We start from the raw sequence: 25,458 nt of genomic DNA, 5'->3' as shown, positions 1-25,458 counted from the left end.
TTCTCTTTGTTCCTTTGCACTCTAATTGCCTCTGCCCAGACAGGCGCTGCGTACAGCGCTGCAGACACCACTGCAGATGTTATCAGCCTCCTTTTAGATGCCCCCGGTACTGTATGCTCTGTAAATAACCTTCTTATAGCTTTGATAGTAGGTACAACTCTCTGAAGAGGATACACCTGCTTTTGGCCGAGGACACCTCCATGTTGTTGCTAGTAAGCCATGCATCTATAACCTCTAGAGAGCGGTTTGCCTTGTTCTTCACATCATCCAACTCTTTGTCTTTCACAAGTATTGCAATATCATCGGCGTAGGTAACCACGTCGACTCCTCCCAGATACGGTAACCGTAGCACTTGATCATAGAAAATGTTCCACAACAGAGGCCCTAAAACGGACCCCTGCGGGACACCTCCAAAGACTTGAAATTTCTCTACTCCCTCCACTGTACGGACCTCCGTCCATCTCTGTGCCAGATAGTTGTCTACCTGATTAAATAAGTAGTCGCTTATGTTCATTTGTCCAAGCGCTGTTATGATGGCCTCCCACGGCATCGACCCGAACGCATTTTTTATGTCCAGTTGGATCATCAGCGGGATCTTTCTGATCCTCCAGGTTCCCCTCCGTACCTCCGCAGCCCAGTTAACACCTTGTTAATAGCATCCATGGTCGAACAGCCCTTACGAAACCCGTATTGCCCAGGATGCAGACTTCCGCTTTGATCCAGTTCAGCTTGAATCCTAACCGCAACAAGTCTTTCAGCAGCCTTTCCCATCTTATTTCGAAGACTAATAGGGCGGTACTCGCAGGTACCAAGGTTTGTTCCAGGTTTTGGCAGGAATACTGTTCTAGCCTTTTTCCAACATTGGGGGAATGTGCGGTGCTGTATTCCGTGACTCAGAACGTCCGTAATCTCCCATGGGACCCTTCTTGCGAGGCCTTTGATGACCGCAGCCGTGATCCCATCTGGGCCCGGACTCTTCTTGTTATTAAGTTTATCAATAGCAGCCATCACTTCGTCCTGTGATTTCTATACAGGACTCAAAAATTTGCTTCACATCCTTGTACGTCTCAAGTGATTTTTCCTTCTACTATAATTCCTTCCTTTGCATACACTCCTTCATCATTGTGTTGTCTTCCACAAACTCATAAATCTTTTGCAGGAACTACATATTCATTCATATAACCAACGGATTCTTACCGTTCATCGGTAGAATTACATTTCAAATGATACCAGTCTTCAACGCTTTGCTGTAAACTAACGTCCGGTCTCGCAGTTGTATAGAAATTTACACAAAAGTCTTTGGCAGGTTTTTCTTAAGATTAACTGTAATTTTTTTATACGATAACATTTTCTATTAACGGACGATTTTAAAAACCGAAAATAAATTAAAAAAAAGATTTATTAATACATTTAAATTAAATAAAATGCTACTGAATAATCGTTAGAAAGAGCAGATTACAATAATACAATAATATTTATGATTAGATATAATTAGAAAATACAAAATTTAATTACAAATTGCAAAATATTCATTTTCCAATTATATTATAAGGCTAATAAATTTAATTTTTGTAACAAGAGAGTTTATGGTAACAAAAAAATAATGAGAAAATACAGTAATATTAGATTTTAATAAAACACTTCTTAATTATAATAAAAGACAAAAAAGGAAAAAGATAAAAATAAATTGTTCCTTTTTAGGGTAGGTAATATCATTATAATTATTATGAAGAGACAGGAAGATTTATCAAAAGAGAAGAAATTTTAAACGTGAATAAGTAAAAACATTATTCACAGAAATAGCCTTGATTTTGTTTTTGTTATCGAGTATTACAGAGAAGAAAAAAGAACAGAAGCTGTAGATAAATTCGTGAAGTAAAGCTTTATAAGAAAGAGTTAGCGAATTCGTGAAATGGAGATCTGGAGTGTGGCTTGTTTTTAACAACTGACGCAGCAGTATTCTCTTCTTTTATTTTACTAGTAAGCAGTACGAGAAAGCCGTTAACCTAATAACCAATATCTAATCCCTCCTTCTTCAGCGGGAGAAGAATTTAAAATATCAAACGGACATCTTTCCACAAAACGACTTTCACGTAAAAATAAAATATCCCGTAAAAATATAAATACTAAATTAAATAGTTTGGCAGTTTACAAAAAAAAAATAAAAATAAAAATAACAAATTTCCAACTATTTTATAGTTTGAATAAACGCAATTAAAAAAACTCTGGGATTAAAATCATTTCCATGTTTTTACACGTGATTGATTATACTCTTCCTACCTTTATTAAAAAAACAAAAAACACGTTTAATCAAAATTAATAAAAGTAGTAATGAAAAAATTGTTGTAAGTAGTTATAAAAACAAATACTCTATAAAAGATTTATACGAAAAATCTGATACAGCCAGTAGACGGACTTCCTTCTTTACGGACACGCATCTTTCTTTCACCTTTCTTTTTTCCTGTTTAGTCTCCGGTAACTACCGTTTAGATAATAGTTCAGAGGATGAATGAGGATGATATGTATGAGTGTGTGAAGTGTAGTCTTCTTGTACATTCTCAGTTCGACCATACCTGAGATATGTGGTTAATTGAAACCCAACCACCAAAGAACACCGGTATCCACGATCTAGTATTCAAGACGGACACGCATCTGCGAGAACTGTGTTCATATAACTAAACTATACATATGAAGTGTATATTTTATTATGGTTGAATATCTTTTTTTCCGTTAAGGGTGTATATGGAAAACATATTTTTATATTGAAATTAACCTCTTTGTGCACAATTCTTGAAGTTCAGAAATACAACTAAATTCCTACGTAAATTACTCGCATGTATTTAGATACTTAAATACTGTTATAATTTAACATATCTCCATGTTTATTTTAAAATTATTTCATGTTTATTTTATTTAAAACAATTAATACGAATTTAATTCACATCTCTTTTTTATTTGATAATAATTAATAATGCATATTGTGATACTTTTCTAATCAAGGTTTGATTACAGTTTCTCTTAATCCAGCCCATATTCCTCTATGGGATGGATAAAGTTACTATTATTAGTAATAGTAGTTTCTCTTAATCCACGTGCAAATATTGGGGCAGTTAGTTTTTTTCCTTAGAGTAGCATACCTATGCATTCTAACTATCTTCCTTTTTCCTGTTTAGCCTCCGGGAATTACCGTCAGATACTACTTCAGAGGATGAATGAGGAATATATGTATAAGTGTAAATGAAGTGTAGTCTTGTACTGTATCTGTTCGACCGTTCCTGAAATGTGTGGTTAATTGAAACCTAACCATCAGAGAACACCGGTATCCACGAACTAGTACTCAAATCCGTATAAAAGTAACTGCCTTTACTGGGACTTCAACGCTGGAACTCTCGACTCCCAAATCAGCAATTTTCGAAGACGGATACACCACTAGACCAACCCTGTAGGTTCCTGACGTGATCTATATAAAGTACATGAACACGCATCTGAAAGAACTGTGTTCATATATAATTAACTAAGCTATATACATGAAATGCATATATTTTATTATGGTAAGAATATTTTTTCTTCCGTAAAGAATGTATTTGGAAAACATATCAAAATAAAAACAGATTATATGCTGATCAGAATTAAAAGATTTATATATTCGATAATATTACACTACAAAAGATTAATAAGTACAATAAATAACATTAAAATTCACCAAAACTAAACAATAAATAATCAAAAATTATTTTTCCTAAAATATTATTTAATTTTTTTTTTTTAATTAAAAAAATAAACGATTTAATAATAATTTTTTAATTAGTGAAGTATTGAAATACTTGCGGTTAGAATAGTTTTATTTCAATTTTTTATGAAAAAAAAAATTATAATCTAGTAATCTAATGATAATATATATGTATGCATTACTTAGAAGAAATAAGATGATAACAACTTGCGCAAACGTTAAATAAAATTACATCATAAAAACAAAAAAAAATTATCTTACTCATCTTTAATCATGGTATGTTGAGCAACGTATTATTATTATTATTCACCGAAACATAAAACGAGACTTACAATTAAATTTACTGCTTAATAGGCGGAAACCTCTTTGTTTAAAATTAATCATTAATATTAAATAAGAAATCAAAAATAAATTAAGAGAAATTTTTTTTACTTTGGAATAAAGATCAGTTCGGTAGTTGGTCTTGTCTAGTCTAACCTGACCATCCTTAATAGTTAGTGTCGTTAACTGAACACTAACGAACACAGAATAATAGTACAATGAGTCTACTTCTCTTTTTTTCCTGTTCACCCTCCGGAAACATATTAGTTACAGTGGTAAGAGGATGATACGTATGAATGTAAATGAAGAGTAGTCTTTTATAGTCTCAGATCGACCGTTCTTAAGTTGTGTGGTTAATTGAAACCCAACCTCCAAAGAACACCGGTACCCACGATCTAGTATTCAAATCCGTATAAAAGTAACTGCCTTTAACAGGATTTGAACCTTAGAACTCTCGACTTCGAAATCAGTTGATTTGCGAAGACGAGTTTAACCACTAGACCAGCCCGGTTGGCTACAACGAGGCTACCTAAATAGATTAATATTGTTTAGATCACAAATAACAACTGATTCGTGGTGATGGTAATAATTAACCTTTTACAAACCATTTCACCTTCAACCTTTAATTAACCTTTTTATCAGCCTTTTAATTAACCATTTCACAAGAAAGCTAAAGATACTGCACAATTTTTTGAGGTTTTAGTTTTTTCTTCTACGTTCCTCTAGTTGTTCCGGACTTCGCTGGCAGTATGTCTTTTTAACGTAAATCTGAGAGGATTTATAATCAAATCTAACATAAGTGAATATTCGTAACCAAAAATAACAAAATAGATTACGTCCACTACGCGTTAGATACAATTAACATGTGGCTGTAGTTGATTAATTTGATATGAAAACTTATAACTTACAAAATACTCTCTCAAGAATTACATGGTATGAAGTCACCACATAAAGCTACTAGTCTTTTCTATAAAACAAAAAAATTTACTATTTGGCTAACTCATAGAAAACCCCAAATCTAAGAATCCAGAATCTAGAAAACCGGAAAGTAAAACTTTTATATGTAGTAGAACGCCAATAAGAAAGAATTATTATAAATTGCTCATAGGTGACTTTCATAACAAAATTGGAAAACTATTCTAAAGCAAGCTGTTTTCGTTTTTTAATCGATACGGTTAAAATGTTCAATAGAGATTAGGTTCAGCTCTCGTAAAGGTTAAAAAAATAAAAAATACACTAGAAAATAACAGATCGATTAAATGTAAAATACTTGAGACCAATTGGTATATTTCAATTTTAAATCCCTTACTCACCGACTCTAATATTCGTACTTCTTTATTTTTATCTAGACCGAGCTAAAATATAAAAAAGAGAAAAAGAAATAGCTAACAAAAATTAATTTCAACGTGAAAAAAGATTAACACTATTTATGGTACACGAGATTACACATATTACATCTGTTTCTTATTATTAATACAACGGAAAGCCAGAAACTGGAAGCAGAGGCCAAATTGACAGAAAACTGTCAAAAACAACAAAATAACAGTATTGAACACTTCATAAAAAATATCACAAAAAATATTTCTAGCAAGAAATTCCTTTTTGACTACAAACAAGGACTATTTGAAATATTAAAATTCTAAATAAAACACTTTTCTCTATTTTTTAGTAGTTTAAAGATGCTTAAATTTGGCAGCAGGCGAAAAACGTGGATTTTTTTTGTAGAAGTATACTCTTTTTTCCAACATATAGCTCATGAGAAGAAATTTCACAGTGTGTGGAGAAAATGCCATGGCTGGGCGCGATTCGAACGCGAGACCTTGTAGAGAAAGATTAAGATACCACCCCTCCGACTAACAATGGTAAAAATTAAGAACATCTTACACCAGTTCTTTACGTATAAAGGCTCTCAGAGTCTTTCGTACAAATATTATTTTGAATCAGCTTCGCAAAAATTACGTTCTGTAGAACTATCAATTCCAATTTATTCCTGATTTTATTCATTAGCATTGCAAAGACTATATTATCAAGAACTTGGCCCAAAATTTAAACACCTTTCGGCATAAATCTTTATTAACATTTATCTACCTTAAGGAATTTACTCTCCTAGAAACATTTTACAGCATTTGTGACTAAGTAGTCATTTTACAATTTTTTTATTGTCTAACATTCTAATTAACAAATTAAAAACCTTATTATACATTATAAATTTCTAACTGTTCAAAGCCTACATTATAAACGTGGAATTTTAACATTAGAAGGTTTATTAATTAGGGTGTTTGTAAAAATGAATAAAATTAACGTACGAAAATAACTTGATTTTTATTCTAAATACTCATATAATGTTTAGTAGCCTGCTCAAGATAGAACCCATCAAAAAATAATTATGATCAAAGACATTAATAAATAAAAGGCTAATTACACAAAAATAAAATAAAATTTGTTTGTAATCTTTGATAATGACCTAGAAGTAAGAAAAAATAAGAAAATCAAGATAATAATGTGATGATGATGACGACGATGATAATAATAAATAGGAGCCATGTGAAAAGAAAGGTTATTTAAACAAAAAATAAACTAATGGAAGGTTGGTGGAATATTAAAATAAATCTCAGAATTAAATATCTTCAAGAATATGAAAAAAGACATTATTTATTAAAGTAAAATTAAGGAAAACTCATTAGAAATAACAAAATTTCTATCGCCTCAAATGTCTCTCACTAAATTTTTTCTGTTTAAAACAAAAAAACAATTTCTTTAAACGAAATGTATTTGTGCATGTGTCTACCCGTCCGAGCGTTCTACGTATATTAGTGTACTATGTAGCTCTCTGTTTCTTCCGCATTTATCCCACGTTAAAAATCTGCATAAAATATTAGTTTATAAAATAAAATAAATAATATGAAAATCTGTTTAAGTACAAAACCACGTTATATGTTATGCGAGGAAACATTAACTGTAAAAAAAATACCTGACTAAATATACGAATTTTTTGCAAAGAAATAACTCCGTGAAATACAAATGAAAGTTGTAGTATTATCAACCATATTTTTATTTCAGTGATGGCTTTTTAGTTAATATGAAAATATTACATACTGCTTCACAGGGTTATTTTATAAAAGTATAATAATAAATTATTATTAAAGCATTGCAGTTGGCTTTAATATAATTTATGACGTTAAAAAAATAAAAAATAATTAATGTCTTAACAGTCAACCGAACGAAATAACATGATCTATTTATTTGTAAATCGATTAAAAACTAAAGTAAATCATTAAAATCAATACAAAAGACATCAAAAATATTTTATAACTATGAAATTTAAACAAAATGTTCACTATGGAATTTCAAGTCTATAAGCAGGTCTTACACAAGTTCAACATTAGCAGATAGTAAATTTAGCAGCGAAATAATATCTTCACAATATTTTTTTACTGAAAGTAATCACGACTGGAAAAAAAAACTTTAATTTCAATTATTATTTAATGAAAGCTGAAGTATCATCTCTGAGTTAATTGTTTTACAACCTTAATTGTTAGTTGTCATCAAAAAACAAGCTTATCTTTGAAGAATTATAACTTACGCCCTTGTTGGAAAAAATGAAGTTTTATATCGCAAAAAAAATCTTGTTTGTTCTGGATTATTATTTAAAGTTTCAATCCATAAAAAACCATTAGAATTACGTTTATCGTTAGTTGCTGTAGAGCAATTTATTATAAGTAACGTACTTCGATGTTCCATAACATCATAAACAGGTTTTATAAAAATCTAATTTCGGCTCTCGGTAAAGACAAAATTATTTTTTAACTTAAATAAGTTTTACCAACGATGAAGTATGATTTCAATAACAACTAAATGTACAAAAAACATTTGGAAGGAAAGAAATATTTCGATTAAAACGGATGGAAACCTCCGCTGGTTGGATAAAAGAGTAGACTGGTTGGATCACTTCACATAGAATCAGTGAGGTACAGTCTTAGCATACTCGTTAGCTGGCCGTAGAGCAATGTGAAGTTACTATACTACTATATTCTTCTCAACAAGAAAGGAGAAAATGTAAGTTATTTAATGGAAATTCTTTCAGTAATAAACCGACCATCGAAAACATTTTAAATTCCTTAACGGCGATTCTATATATATATATATATATATATATGAAATAATATCTCTCTCGCTCATACATACATACATACACAGAACTTTGAAATTGCACTATCACAAAAAAGTGAAAATAAGGTACATTTTATGTATAATTTATTATCATTCATGCATGTTTTTTTTAAACAAGTTAAACCTTTACAAAATAAAGTAGAAAAGAACAATGTTTAATATGGTATATAACTCATTTTTTCCATCAAGTGATTCCCAAAATATAATTTTTAGCGTAAGTATTTCCTTTCACAAAGATAGCTACTGCAATAATTTGAACTCCTTTTTTTTGCTGCAAGTTACAAAAAATAAATAAATAAGAAAAATCGACTTTAATTAGCGAATGAAGTTTTACAATAAAAAAATTGTTACTTCCTACCGGTCATATTTCTCCTTTCCATTTCATCGGAAACTGTTTCTTCTGATGTCACTTACTCTTATTTTATTATCGTTTATTATTAGAAAATACTATTTTTCTGAGCGTTTAGGCCCGGCGACGCGGTTTGGGAATACCGTATTGATGCAAACAACGGAGTAATCACAACAATTTTTAAATGCGCGTGTTTGTAGAAAAAGGATGAGAAACAGGTGTTGATATTGACGCAGATAAAAACGTACTTCGTTTGTTTGCACATCAAGATTCAGTTCTGAGAAGTCATCGTATTACTTTGCAAGTAATTTTTATAATATTTAAATAATTTCTATTTTTGCATTTTATCTTCGGTAACAAAAACTACAGATAAACAAAAAGCTAAAATATACTGCACTCAATATATCGTGCACCACTACGATAGTATCACGTTGTAGCGTAGCGTAGTTCGTGTTAAGATAACTTCGACGCTCCCTCGTGTTTTCCTTATCAATTATCCGACCCTTGACTGTAAATTGTAAAAACCAGCCTAAACTGTCAAATTTTAGCAATAATTAACATAACCTTATTAAAGACTAAACGAGGAAGTATAAATCCCAATGACAAGAATATTTATATATACTTGTATAAAAAAAGGATGTCACAAAAAAAAGAGTAAATTCTGTTCTAATCGAGCATCAATAAACAAAGTAATTTTAACATAACTAGATGGGGTAACTACCTCAAAAAAAATTTCATAAGTTTTATCTTTAATACTAACGAGAAAAAAATTCGATTTTATTGATCTTATTATGCAAGAATTCAATTTTAGAATTAGTTAATTAGAATAATCTTATAATATGAAGATATATCTAACAAAAGCTATTACGCAATTAAAAACATAAACGAAATAGAACAGAAAATTATTAAACAATTATTACACAACTAACAATACTTAAGACACTAGCAGCAACCTTACAAAAGACATAATCTACTCTAGAAAAAAAGGAAACAAATACACACATGTGAAAATTACGTAATTCATTACTCTATACAACTTCATGATAAATTTTCAAATTTTGCCTCCTCACCGCCCTTGCGTTACATTTTTAGTTTTATATATAAAAGATAATTATTATATAAATCAGAAAAATCAGTTACTATTAACGCTCAACTACACGTGAGCGGTAATATAACTCAATATATATATTAGTTAATATAAGTATATATTAAGTATTTAGTTGTTTAGTATATATTATATATTATTAATATACATTATATAATATAATATATTATTGTTAATGTATATATATATATTTATTTATTTATTAACACACAACTCTATTAGCACTCGTACATACCTACACTAAATGACTTACGTGATATTTAGTGCATTTTTATAGAGCATAGAGTAATTAAGCTACCTATTAAGGTACTTCCACATAAGTAATGTTATGTACATTATTTGTAACGCATGTCATGTAATAATTATCACAATTAATTAATGTATTTATTAAAAAAATTAATATTTTATACGATGTTTTAATTTTACATCATGAATATTATAAGAGACATATTTATAGAAGTATTTATATAAGACCGGTATAACGGAGCTGAGTAACGGATTCCTACCAATTAAGAAAGTAGTAGAAAATATAATGGGAGAAATCCAGAAAGGGGGCTAAAAGAAACCTTAATAGTAACGCACAGGTTCGTTTAACAATCGTCCTTTGTAATACTGCCCCCTGAGATACCTAAACAGCTGTTGTTCTATGAGAAGAGTTACCGGACCAAGGTTAGGAATGCATGGGAATGAAAGAGCTCGGTCGATCGTTCTCACGCTAAACTGGGGTCTGGTCCTGCAGGTAAAGAAGGTAGAGTACAAATACTCCGAGGAAGACTAGTTGACAATCAGTCTGCGAAATATGAGTCTACGAGGAGGGTCTACGAGAGTACTACGAAATCATTTCTGCGAGATATCAATCTGCGAGGAGGACAGTGAAGGAGCAGTTTCTAGTGATGGTTCGACGCGATTAAGGTAACGTCATAAGTAATTCCAGTACATGAAAACAAAAAGTGGTTCGGTAAGTTACTGTTAGACTATAAGTGAAAGAGATAATGTAGTAAATTTCATTCATAAACCGTTAGGGTAGTTTTATTTTTTAACAGCAAAAGTATTTGCGGCGTAAGAACTTTACACTTGTCTTATCTATTGTACTATTGTGTTAATACAATACTGGTGGCTTTTTTCCTGTTTAGCCTACGGTAACTACCGTTTAGATAATACTTCAGAGGATGAATGAGGATATGTATGAGTGTGAATGAAGTGTAGTCTTCTTGTACATTCTCAGTTCGACCATACCTGAGATGTGTGGTTAATTGAAACCCAACCACCAAAGAACACCGGCATCCACGATCTAGTATTCAAATCCGTGTAAAAATAGCTGGCTTTACTAGGACTTGAACGCTGGAACTCTCGACTTCCAAATCAGCTGATTTGGGAAGACGCGTTCACCACTAAACCAACCCGGTGGGTAAAGGTGTTAAGACTAGCGGTCATGGTAATGTCTTTTGCCAATGGGACGAATTATTTTTTTAACTACCAGTGAATAAATCCTAACGATTACTTTAAATTCTGTTTTGAATGTAATCACTATTTATTATTATTGACATTTTTTATTTTTATTATTGTGGTTGTGATTATTTGTTTATTATTATTATTGTTTGGTGTTGTCATTATTATCCTGATTATTGTTGTGACTTTTTTTATTACTGTCGTTTACTATTATTATTACTGTCATTATTGATCAGTCTTATGTTATTTATGTTCTTAAACTAATAAATTGTAATTATATAAACGTTTTCAACTGTCCATCTCTCAACATCCTGATCGAGCCGCGAACACGCGACAATATATTACAGTATGAACGCGATTATTTATTACAGTTACAATAACCAACTCGTGGTTTATTGCACAGGGACATGCATTAAGGAAAAAAACCCGCGAATAAGGTAACAATAGGAACTCACACGCAATCGCTGTGAGTCTAGATACGTAAAAACAAATAAAAATGAACAAGCAATTGTTCCTTTTGCATTAACACGCTCCTGAAGTGAACAAGAAGAAACATGTAAGTAAGCGCATCATTAAGTACAGTATAAGTCACTCTCTTAATATAATCATATTTTCTCTTTCTCTCTATAGTATGGGTATAATGTTTAATTGCTATATCGCCGTGCAGGACGGTGGCGCATGGTCAATGGGGTACGACACTCAGCAGTGAGCAAAACAACTGATAACAGAATTATTACAGAACTATAGTACTGTAGAAGTACTTATAATCAATCATCAAAGAAGAATAAGAATGATGATTAATCAATCATCAATCATCATTAATTCATTGTTAACAACTGGCGGAAAGATAACGGAAGAAAACCCAGAAATTATTAAAGTTCATTGAAAAAAATACTTTCGGTCAACAGTTTGTATAATAATAAAAAAAACTGATAAAACCCTGGGAAACAAATATAACGAACCTAAATATTAAATAATATATCCTTAATAAATATTGTTTCCCATGTTGAGAAATGGCGAGGTATAGAGCACAGTGGCACATCAAGAAGAGATTTTGTTGCCTTCTATGCCAGACTTTTTTTTATGGTGGCTACAAAGCATACAAAAACTTACAAAATCGGCACTTATGAGAGCTTTCTTATTTCAGTGTTACTAGACATTTCCTCTGGTGAACAGACTGAAGATGACCTCTACGGCCCCTAAGGGCTAAACGAACATTTCTTGAACTTGCGATTCAATGGACTCAATGTGCAGAAATATATTCGGGTCGGTAAGAAAGATAACAGAAGAACACTTCTCTGAGATTGCATTCCTTAGTAATAAGCTTCTATATTATTTTTTGTTCATTAAAAAATCAGAAAACAAATGAACACAAGAGTGAACCAATTTGTTATACTTGTTTGTTACGTTTGAATATACCTCTTAGAAAGAGCGATGGAAATATGGAAAAATCGAGTTCAAGAAAACCAACAAAAGATGTGTACAAAGTGATATGAAAAAATGTTAACATGCTAGGAAAAAAAAAGAAAACTTTTACGTGGTTAAATTGACATATGAGGTAACAAAGTTCATAATACAGAATAAATATACGAGTAATATCCAATTTTAACAAATAAAAAAGGCTGACATAAACAAACAAAAACTCTCTGTTTCTATAACAGTAGACATACATGAAATAGAATATTAAATGAAATTAAGTGAATGTAGTTTACCCAATACTTAATAAAAATAACATACTAAAATTTTCATTAAAACCAAGTTAAAAATTATTAAGTTTTAAAAATTCCTAATTGCACTCACACCCAATATCCTCCTTAGAAATCGTCAGTGGATCAGTCACAGGAAATTATTCCTCATTTTCCTTTCGATTATTACACTTTATATTAATAACAGTATATAATAATTTATGCTCTACCTGAAACATAAAAATGTAACAACTAATTATTAACAACAAAATGTACGTATAAAATTAATCTATGTTAATAATAACTTAAGAAAGAATTTAAATTCATTGGATATTTAACGAAAACAGATAAATCACCAGCCTAGAACAATATTACAAACAAATTCCATATTATTCGGAATACCCAATAAGTAACTGAGACCGAAAAAAGAAAAGGTGGGTATTATTTTTTGTAATGATTTTCAGAAAGAGTGGCTAAAAGGAGGTACAACGTGGCACGCTATTCTAGTTAGGGAAGTAAAACAAAAAAATTCTAAAATACAGAAAAAAAAAGAAACAGGTAATTAAAAATATACAGAACTACATAAAAATACTAAATAAACGTGATATTTATTAACAATTTAACTAAGTGAGACTCCAGATTGTTCCTCTTCTTAAAGATGCTAGAACAGAAACCCAAAAAATGTGATGTGGGCACTTCGTGACTTCCTTGTACGCCTATTAAATTACATATACACATTTTTTTTTGTTAAATGAAAGTACACAAAATTTTATTTCATTAATAATTTCTGATATTTTTTCTTTTTGTTATTTATTCTTATTATTGAACTATTATTTATCGTAAAAACATTTTTACAGAAGTTAATAATTACACTGATAAACATAATTTTTGCTTCCTAACGTGCGATACATGATTTTAATCTGTTTTTTGATGTTGAAAACGAATATGAACTCGGAATCTTTCTATTACTCACCATTTTTGAAAAACTTTTAAATTTTAATTAAAGGATTTTTTTCATTTTTCAACGTATAGTTAGCATTTTAAGCTCCCATATTGTATTTTGTTAGCTCATTTTTTATTGCTTAACTTAATTAACATAATTTGTAAGTTATAAATAAACAACACTAAATAAAGAATTAAATGCTATCATAGTCACATTTATGACATCATATCTAATGCTGAACAGTGAGCCTTCATGGACAAGATTAATCGTGTCTGTGCAGGTTAAAACATGTAGCTGAAAAAGCAGCAGTATTGTTTGTATTAAACACTGGATTCAGGAATGAATTAATTTTGTTCAATCTTACTGCTGTCTTAAGTTTTTTAACAGTGCAGTGTCATAATACCTCGAAATTGTGTAAATGATGTGGATGCCTTCTGTTATGTATGTGGTGAGTTTACCGTAAAATCAAATAGAAAAATCATTACACCTTTAATTACAAAAGCGTATCACTTGTACTTTCAGTGTAAAATTGGTGATCACGATAAGACGTGGGCTCCTCACATAGTATGCAGTAATTGTTCTGTATATTTAAGAGGATGGCTGAAAGCTACACGAAAAGCTTTGCCATTTGGTGTACCTGTGGTTTGGCGTGAACCAAAGGATCATGTAACAGGTTGTTATTTTTGTTTAACAAGTGTGTCAGGAATTTCTAAAAAATCTAAACATACTGTAAAATATGCTTCATTGCAATTTGCAATCAGGCCTGTACCTCAAAGTGAAATTATTCCAGTTCCTCAGCCACCTGTGAATGTATGTTTCGAAAGCAGCGATGAAGAATCAGGCAGTACTGAAGACAACAATGATTTTGATTTTAATTATCTTCCAATAAGCCACATCTTATATCACAAGGTGAATTAAATGACTTGGTTAGGGATTTAAATGTATCAAAAAATCAAGTTGAACTGTTAGGATCAAGAATGCAAGTTTGGAATTTACTTCAAAAAAATACAAAAATTTTGGACTTTCGAAAACCGACAAAAAGAACTTTCTCAGTACTTTATTTATGAAAATAATTTGGTTTATTGCACAAACATTGATGAGCTTATGTTGTACTTACAACATAAGCTCAAGTCCATAAACCTGAGGACTGGCGCCTTTTCATAGATTCGTCCAAGTATAGTTTAAACGTGGTTCTACTACACAACGGTAAAATATATCCTTCGGTATCAATGCTTATGGTATTAATTTGAAAGAGACATACGATGTGATGAAAGACGTTCTTGAAAAATACATTTTAAAAAACATAGGTGGAACAAATGTGGTGATTTGAAAGTTATAAATATTTTGTTACGCATGCAGTTAGGCTGTACTAAGAACATGTCTTTTCTTTACGAATGGGACAGCCGAGCTAGGGATAAACATTATGTTACCAAAGACTGGAAGAAACGAGACAATTTAACTTCGAATTGGAAAAATAATATTCATGAGCCCTTAGTAGAACCCAAAAAAATATTTTTACCCCCTCTCCATATCAAGCTAGGATTAATGAAAAATTTTGTAAAGTAATGAAGAAGGATACTCCTGGATTTTTGTACATCAGGAAGAAATTTCCGAATGTAAGTGAAGGAAAAATTAAATAAAGAATATTTGTTGGTCCTCAAATAAGCGAGTTGGTCAAAGATGATGTATTTAACTCGATGTTAAATAATGTAGAAAGCGCAGCTTGGGCTTCATTTAAAGACGTTTGCAAAAATTTTCTCGGCAAAAAAATCCGACAATTACATTACCACGATATTGTTAATCAACTTCTTTCTTCATACAGAGCTATGTATGTCTTCGAAAATACATTTCCTCCAGTCGCATCTGAAGTTTTTCCCGGACAACCTCGGAGACGTAAGTGACGAACACTGTGAACGTTTCCACAAAGAAATTTCGGTGATGGAAAGCCGCTATAAAGGGAAATGGAATACTAACATGCTAGCCGATTACTGTTGGACATTAGTTCGGGATGTGCCTGAGGCTACTTATAAAAGAAAAGCATCAGCGATATCATTCTAACACAGGTATGGCCATGCAAAATTATAAATTTGAACTATATTTTCCTTTAATTTTTTTTTGAAGCACAATTTATTAAAAACTACGGGTGATAGGAAAATTGTAATTACAGATATGTACGCAAAAACGTAATTCAAGAAATGGTATCACACTTAGAGAAACATTAAATTTTTTTGTCTATCAGTGTTATTAATAAATCAATATATTTCAATTTAAAAAAATGAGATGAAGTCTGATTTCAACCCATGTGCCTTACCCTTCTAAGATCCAAATATTTCAATAATTAAAATTTCATTTGGCTGTAACGCTGGAACCAATGAAAATAAGTACCACTTATTGAATGCTCTCAATGAGGGCTCATTAGTGCAATAAAGTAAAGCCAGTTATTTTTACATGGATTTGAATACTAGATCGCGGATACCTGTGTTCTTTGGTGGTTGGGTTTCAATTAACCACACATCTCAGGATTGGTCGAACTGAGAATGTACAAGACTACACTTCATTTACACTCATACATATCATCCTCATTCATCCTCTGAAGTATTATCTAAACGGTAGTTTCCGGAGACTAAATAGGAAAAAAGAGAGGGGGTTCATAGGAGTGTTCTCCTTGGTGTTATCGCAGGATATAGTACGGTCTCGTATGTGGCGACTTGCGTTCTGTCGTCGGTTCCTCCTATTGAGCTGTTGGCCCTGGAACGCACGTTCTGTTTTGACGGTGTGGACAGGGCTAGGGCCGCTGATATAATCCGTAGAAAGTGGAAGAAGTGGCGGTCAGGAGATCGAGCAGGCTGGACCAAACGAATTGTCACGGATCTTGACCTTTGGCTTGACAGGCGAGCTCGGTTATTACGCGACTCAATGATGGGCACGGTTCTTTTGAAAGTTATCTGTACAAATTCCACAGAAGGTCCTCTTCCCGTTACATGTATTGTGACAGAGAGGAAAACGCAGAACACACCATATTTGTGTGTAATGAATGGCAGAATCAGAGAAGAACGGCCGGGATTAACGGGCTTCGGTAGAGAATTTTTTTACATTTATTTTAGAGTCTGAGGCCAACTGGAGGAAGTTTGAGGCCTTCGCGACTGCAGTCCTAACCGTCAAGGTGTCAGACGGGGGAGAAGAGGGTTCTAGATGATGTCAGAGTAGGGAAGGGTGGACATCCCCATCCGTGAGTGGTCGCATGCTTAGGTGTGCGGCCTACAATAATCGGATGGGGACTCCAGGGGCCAGTAGGTGGGGAGACCGTTGAAGGGGGGTGCTGGGAACGACACAGCCGGGCCTGGTTCTTCCCCTTCCCGTGGTTAGAGGCAGGCAATGCTAATGACAGAGATCCAGTTTCTGGCGGGCGGGCTGGGAACGACATAATCGGGCCTGGTTACCGTCCGCTGGGGATTTGAGGCAGGCAAAAGAAGATCCAAAGGGGGGGCCGACCTGCCGTACCGGATTTTTAGCCAGTGGGTGGGGAGGCCTCCTTTGAGTTAAAGGACACGCTCCCGGCCGAGTATACTTAATTGGATATCCGGCCCGGGGATAAAAAAAATGCAACGACTGTCTAACAAACCCCCCCTCCCCCGCCGTGAAGTAGGATCAAGCATAATGGAAAAGGGGGCCCAGTGGAACAGACACATAACCTTTCCGGTCATATGCTATCATTTAGTTTCATCCCCGATCGTGGCTATTACAGCTGTTATGAGATTCACTAAACGCTAGATCAAACCATGGAAAAGGCGTAGTTGGTTTTAAATGGATTTGAGTACGTGTACTAAACTACTGATAAAGTGTTTGGAGTCGCAGAGATGATCTAAAATTATTACTTTTTAAATATCGGCCTGTGAGATCAATACATGAAATATAATCATGATTACAGCCTGTTGTGAGATAATATAATCTCAAAATAAAAACTGGCAAACTTATTACAATAGTAAGCCGCCGTGTCGCAATATAACAATGAGTTTTGCAAGTCACTGTCATATTAATGCAATAAAAAATTTGCAATTCAATTATTATTTCATCACAATGTTAATTAAATATTTAAAACAAGCAGCTTCTTACATAATAACAGAACACTCCATGAAGAACACAGAAATAACTGTATTAAGAACAGAAATTCGGATTACGTACAAAACGATCAGAGTATACCAAAATCCCCGAGTATGACACGGCTCGGCTTGATACGTAATACAAGTAATAAACTCATTTGTTTTAGTTCATAACAACGAAGACAAATACAAAATCGGTCCCTCCTGAAAACACTGAAGTCACGCCTAATTAGAATTACACAAGCAGCTAATACATGTAACCCCGGCTTCATGTTACAGCAAATTACGTCATTATCATTCCAATAGTCTCTACGCATACACTTCTACAGAGTATTTTTAAAAATTACCTTTACTAATAAATTTGCCTTTTTCAACAAAATTTTATTTGATAGAAATGAATAAATTTGTTACTTTTACTAATTTACGTAAATTTTAGTCAATTCATTCATATACTTTCTAAACAGGAAAGAAACAAAGCTCTAAATTTAAAGTTCCATTGTCACGCGTTATTAACGTCATCGGAAGATATATTAGTAATAACACAAGAAAATTATTATAAACTAAATTCTATGAAGGTCATTTCAACTTTATTATGTTCATGATTATAATTCAGTTCGAATGAAGTACTATACAACATTATCATTTCGTAAATTTATTTGACACTTCTTAAATAAATTATACTCATTTTCACCATTATATAATTCATGTTTCACTATCATAATACATGTTTGATCTCGAAATGATACAATAGTATTTTAAATTAATAATTTATCATAAAATCATTTCGTTCTATTACTAAATTCTTCTCATTTTATTTGAATACAATACAGTTTAAGATACAAAATTCATTTAAAAACATTAATATAATATTATTTAAAATAAAAAAAGAAATTTTTTATCGTTTTTTCCACACGCATATTCTATTTTTTTTAAATATTTAATTGTTCTTTTAATAATAAGATTCACATATCCCCCATTTTAAAATTTACTAATTTAATAATGATTTTATATACTTCGAAGTAATGGTAATTACTCTATCAAAGACAGTTATACTGTGCTAACGGCATAATGGAAAATCACAATGAAAATTGAGAAAAACTCTTTAAGTAGAAAATACTCCTGTAACTACAACCATTTGCAATTTAAAATAACAATAATACTAATAGTAATGGGAACGGATTAAACAGTTAGATGATCTATTTACATATATTTTCTATAATTTTATCCTTTACTTGGTTATTTTTATTTTAGAATAAACCGTAAAAAATTTATTTTAATGATTTACAGAATTAGATTGGTGATACTAGCAATTCCCATGGTAACAGTAAATTTGTTTATTTTCGACTTCTATAGTAAACTAATAATAATAATAATAATAATAGATCAAACATAAATATTAAAAAATCACCTATAAATGATGACAAAAAAAAAATCATCAGGTCGTCCACGTAGTCTGTGTAATCTTTCATTAAAAAAGTATTCCATTTAAGTTACCTGAAAGAAACCGACTAAGGAACACCCAGATAAAATTTTTTACCATATTAAAAATGAATCATGGAACGGTGTTCAGTAAACGAACCAAATAGAAGGAAGTAACGGTTAAACACAATTAACAAATAATACACCGGATTATTTTGGGATACTTTTTTGAAGTCTGTTACAAATAAATAAATAAAGCTTAGGCGACAGAAACCAGCTAACTTCTTTATTAAACGATTACTCAAAAAGGATTGTAAAGTATTTAGGGTGTATGTATGTTTCTTCCGCCGCAGAAGCTCACCGGCTAAACGGAATTAGATGTATGACCCCACGTTGGAATCCTTACGTTACCGGCAATGAATATAAATACAATGTAATGGCTCTAGTGGAGATTTGCCGGTTGAAGCACAAACTTAAATGAATTTAATTAATGAACTGTGAGCCTCTATCACTCTGTGAACTTAATGAAAATATTACAAAAATAATGCAATTAAGTTAACGTTAAATAAAATGAAATAAAAGTAATATTAAATAAATTTAAAAAAATATGTTTAATAATGGGCATCCCGTGAGGAATGCGTGTGGTGAGGTGATGCGAGAACCTCGTGCAAGGCTAGACCAATGATCACAATCGACTGATAACAAACAGGCTGTCCCTGGGGCACTGTTTTGGGAGGTGCAATCGGGTGCTTTAATGATATCTCTGCAAACAATCGTCCGATTTTCAAAATTCTAACGGGATATTTGTTAGTAGGGTGAAGGCTAACTTTTGCATGCATCAGGTGAACTTCGATCTAACAGATCACGGTATATATAAATAAATTAAATTTAAAAAAAAAATTATACTATATACAAAATTGTCACCCGCACGCTTTTTAATTATCCTATATTAAAGAGCAATGTTTGTCAGTAATCTTTTTTTGCAGTCGTGTTATTTAATTTTTAATATTAATCTTGTTTTTGTAGTTTTAAATAACTTCTGCTTTTATGATCTTTGTTATAAGGTAGCAAATATATCCGACTCATTTTTAAAATCTGATCCGTTTAAGCACCGCCATTATTAGTTTATAAAAACAAAAAATTAATTAAAAGCAAATAATTAGAATGAAACAAGAGAACTTAACAATTTTAGACGTGTCATTATATCAACAAATAAAAATGAAGGAAAGGAATGGTTTTTTTAATATATAAAATACCTATTTAAAAAAAAATTATTTAAAAATTTTAAACTTCCTCATTTTGTATTCAATTTTAATGCATTTTGTAAGTTACGGGTATTTTTTTTGCTTACAAGAGATAAAAATAAACAAACAGAAGATGAACCATCTAGAACAGGAAACATGCTTGCGATTTTAAAAATGAAAATCTTTGAAAACCTCACTTTTTAGTTCCCCTGTTTAAGAATATAAAGATTAGTTTTTCTACTACCTCGATAAAAAATTTACACTTTCAATTATATTCTGAAATGCATTTTTAGTCCGAACAGAAATCGGAGAAACTTCCATCATATATAAACAAAAAAATACTTTTAAATGTTCAAATCGTTAAAAAAAAAGAATTAAAAGATTAAAGAGTTTTTTCTTAGATGTACCTTATCTGTTTAATTAAGAAGTAAAGATCTAAATCATAAGATGAAATTTAAATAACAACAAAAAAGCAATCAAATACAATACATAAAGTTTTATCACATAATGAACAATTTAATTAATTTTCATTTAATAGAACCTATTTAAAAAGTTTTATCAAATAATGAACATAATTTAATTAATTTTCATTTAATAGAATCTATTTATAGATTTCTCTGGAACAGTTCAACCAAAATAAAACGTTTCTAACAAATGTCCATCCGTTTAAAATAAACTGGTAATTGGCCTGCTTATGCAGTTACGCTTCTTGAACACGAGGTTCTGTGAACCTTGACTCGATTCAAATACATCTGACTGAGCTTCTGATGACCTGCACCATGAGTATAGAAAATAAATTAGTAAAAAAACTTACTTTCTCTTCAAACCTCGTTCTATAAACAAAATTAGAGCTAATATTGTGGCATTACAACTTTTCCTTTAAAGATATTATTATTGATCATTACACCGCAATAATAACGAACAAACCATGTTTATTATGAATTGCGTAAATATAAACATTTATACGAATTACCTTCATTATATTAACTGAATTACTTTCTTATCTTTATTGAAGTATCGTTTTTTTTTTCTGTGAACTGAGAAAAATTCTACGGTACGTATAAAAAGACGTACACGTATCTTTTTACTTCATTGTACGAAGTAAAGGAAATATTGTGATCTCGAAAATTTTCGGTTTCAGATTTCATTGGAAATATACATTTTGACTAGTTTCGGCGTGACGTCTGTATGTACGTATCTCGCATAACTCAAAAACGATCATACGTAGGATGCTGAAATTTTGGATTTAGGACAGTTGTAACATCTAGTTGTGCACCTTCCCTTTTGATTGCAATGGACTGAACCAAAGTGTCCAGCAAAGCCCAAAATCCCAAAACATTTGGATTTTGGACTTTTTCTTGCTGCAGTAATAAGCCCTCGTTGAGAGCTTTTCAACGATATATCTTAAGTGGTATTTATTCTCATTGGTTCCAAAGTTATAGCCAAATAAAATTTTAATTAATGAAATAAATATTTGGATCTTACAAGGGAAGGCACATCGGTTCGAATCAGACTTCGTTTTTTTTTTAATTTTAATAAATTGTTTTATTAATAATTATTAACCCGTGATATAAAATAAAAAAATCCATTAAAAATTCTTTCAGTAATAACAATAAAAATAAAATATGAAAAAAAAATCAGAAGTTATTAGTGAAATAAGATTTTATGTACTTTTAAAAATATTTATATGCAATTTAATAGGCATTATTACGTATGTGTATATGTAATAGATTTGGTGAAACATCTGATTATTTAATATTAATTGAAAATTATAATCTTTTCTTTTTTTTCTTTCTTTAACTTTAACATTTTCTTCATCTTTATATTTATCATTTTCTCTTAATGTTTTTATTCTGTCTTTTGTTTGCAACATTTTCTTCCTTTTTTCCTCTTTTTAATTTCCTTTTTTTTAACTTAAATATATTAATTTATTAATAATTATTAATATATAAAACGTTTTTTACAATAAATAATAATTCAATAATAACAATAAAAAAAAAATTAGAAGTTATTAGTGAAATAACATTTTCTGTACTTTTAAAAATGTGTATATGTAATTTAGGCATACAAGGAAGTCGTGTGGCGCGCACATCAGATTTTAAAAAAATAATTTTGCTCAACAGCTGCAAACACACAGAAAAGGAATTCTCATTTATATTCAAACCGTTGATACCATTCCTCGCTGTCACGATCTTGACTGCGTATTACTGTCTGCGCACTTGAAAGTTTTATTTTCATTTATATAATAACCAAAGTAAAAAAAATGTTGGTTAGTATGAGTGATATGTGCTTTAAAATAGTTATTAATGGAATAACTAACTCAACATGAATTATTACTAATGTACATTGTAGTCCAGATTAAATTAGAATACATAATATTTTATGCACAAACATATAATTGTTGCTGTTTTGATCCGTTTATCCTTACTGGTTTCTGTCTAATTCAATCCACATTAACGAGTTTTAATGTTAATGCAATAACTACCGAAGTTAGAATTTAAAAAACTTTTTTCGGCTTAAAAAATCACTGAGAAAAACATCCTTAAGTAAAAATAATAAAATGTCTTTATTACCTGCAACTTATAAAAAAAAATCTAGTCGTAAAAGGGCTGCGCCCGTAACCTCCCCCTCCACCAAAAAATATGGTAATTTTTCTCAACAAATCTAGAAAGTTATCAAATAAAAATGAACGTAAAAATTAATAAATATACTCTTAGGGTTCCTAAAAAAAACATGAGTTCATAAAAATAAAATAAAACATTAAAAAATCATCTAGTCGAAAGTAATCATAAAAATATTGACAAAAATGTTTAAATAAATTTGAATTTAATCGCAAAGCAAATGTTATAAACTGAAAAGTAATAACTAAAATACGATTTAAAAAATAAGCCAATAAAATAAACGTTTCCAAAAATGTATAAAGTTTTCATAAAGAAGGAAAATATTTGAAAATCCTTCAAACTATTACTTTTGTAAAACCTCAACAGGTAAAAGAAACGCGTCTTAAAAACATGGTTTTCTACTTCCATGCCGTTTATAATTATAAATATTTTAATTTATGATTTCGGTAGACATGTTGACATAATATTAGCCAATCTACCCTTAACCATAAGAAAATTATCAGTAGGAAGAAAAATATCTAATGCATCAAGAAGTTTTTTTTTTGTATAAAATAACATTAAGCCAAAAAAACTGCCAAAAACAATTTTTATCAACAGACCAAATTTTAATTAGATCCAACAATAAATAACGCCATGTTACATTAAGAACGTGTAAGCTGGTCGGGAATGATTCCTATGCGAACACTCAGACAGAATTTTCATGTTTAGTTATTTAAATTTACGTTTTTTGATCATATTTTAGATAAATTTCATTTGTACTGATAAGTAAAGCTATATTAACTTCCGATTATTTGCGTGTTTAAGTATTGCAAAGTATTGATGGATCCCTTAGATAAAGAATAAACCATTATTACAAATTACGCTAAGAAAAATTAGAACGAGGTGAAGTGAATACAGATTGATATATAATTATATTTTTAATATAACAATTACATAAAACACGACCTGATATATTATGTTTATGATTTGTAAGTACATCGCTCACTTAAACAATATTTCACCTTATGAAAAATGTTAAAACCTATAAGTGATAATAAAATGCAGCAACAATTAAATAAAATTTTGTAATATTTAAAACATAAAAAAACTCTTGCACGATCTGATCTTGATCTTGCACGATCTGCGCAAGATCAACTTTTCGTTTCCAACGCCCTCACTATTTCGCAGTTAGAAACGAACTACATACGCTCGATTAACTCACTGAATAAGCGCGCATAAAAGATACACCAACAAAAAGTCAACATGACCTCTCTGAATTCAACTAATCATCATCAAATATTCACATGCATAACTTCAGATATACTACTACAGCGTACCCAAATTTCAATGAAATTGATCAAGTATTTTTAGAGATTTTCGAGCCACAAAATTCTATACATAGGCCTTTACATAAATTAACTACATCTTATGTGAATGGTATTTTCGTTCTCTTCATACCTCCAAACGTAAAGAAAATTATTTTCACTTGAAAAGAAAATACAGATAATTTTAATTTGTTTTATTTGATCGATTGAACTGAAAAATAAATAAACAAATAAATCAGTAAAAGAACGGAATAATCATAAATTCTAAATATTTAGAAAAATTTTTAAATTCAAGACCATGACCTTGAAGTGGGACAATGAATAATAAAAAAAAAAATTAAGCGACGAAATTAAATTTTATCAGACACTATATGTTAAATACAGATAAAATTAATAAAAGGAAAGATGATATTGATCAGTATAATAAATAAATAAATTACATAATTTTTTACATTCATCTCATCGTCCGAAGCAATAATTAACGGTGGCCCCGAAGATTAAAAAAAAATTACATAATTTAAACTCATATTTAATGACTAAAAATTTCAACCTTTAATAAAGAAAGGTACACACACACAAGTTGTAAAAATTCACATGTATCTTAAGTGTTTTAAGATGAATTAGATGATAAAATATAACAGATTAATTACCAAACAACCGATTTATTTTTACCAATATGCGATATGATAATGAATAATAACAATTTTTTATAGGAAATATTTTAAATAAAATAAAATAAAAAGAAGTAGTATCATTCTTATAGGTTATATTTATTAAAAATAAATTAAAAGGGTAAACAATAAACAAATCTTAGCATATTATATAGTAATCTGGCAGAGAGACGCGAATATTTCAAGACCGCTTAATCGGCTTATCTATCACGTTAATATAACTTAAACAAATTTTACCTTAACTTAAAAAATGGTACTAACCTCAGGGAGGTACATTCATTAAAGGAAAAAATTTCCTCTTGCTGCGCTGAAAAAAGTCTCAATCCCTTTCATCAATTTCATCTTCT

At 30.7% G+C, this 25,458-nt stretch overlaps 1 protein-coding gene across 2 annotated transcripts in view; it reads right to left on the bottom strand.

Annotated features, from left to right (window-relative positions):
• Pka-C3 (Protein kinase, cAMP-dependent, catalytic subunit 3) overlaps positions 1–25,458 on the bottom strand; it is a 277,829-nt gene that overhangs the window by 185,218 nt on the left and 67,153 nt on the right. Inside the window, exon 2 of one of the 2 annotated variants that reach the window (XM_075355539.1) lies at positions 12,925–13,039. The exons of the other annotated variant lie outside the window; for it this stretch is intronic. The gene's annotated coding sequence lies outside the window, so the exon portion shown is untranslated. The remainder of the gene's footprint in view (positions 1–12,924; positions 13,040–25,458) is intronic. 2 annotated transcript variants of the gene reach the window in all.

This window comes from Lycorma delicatula, chromosome 2 (genome assembly GCF_047948215.1).
Source record: "Lycorma delicatula isolate Av1 chromosome 2, ASM4794821v1, whole genome shotgun sequence".
In the NCBI taxonomy this organism is placed as follows: Eukaryota; Metazoa; Arthropoda; class Insecta; order Hemiptera; family Fulgoridae; genus Lycorma; species Lycorma delicatula.
Note: the sequence above shows the minus strand (reverse complement) of the source record. Positions and strands in the feature narration are given on the sequence as shown.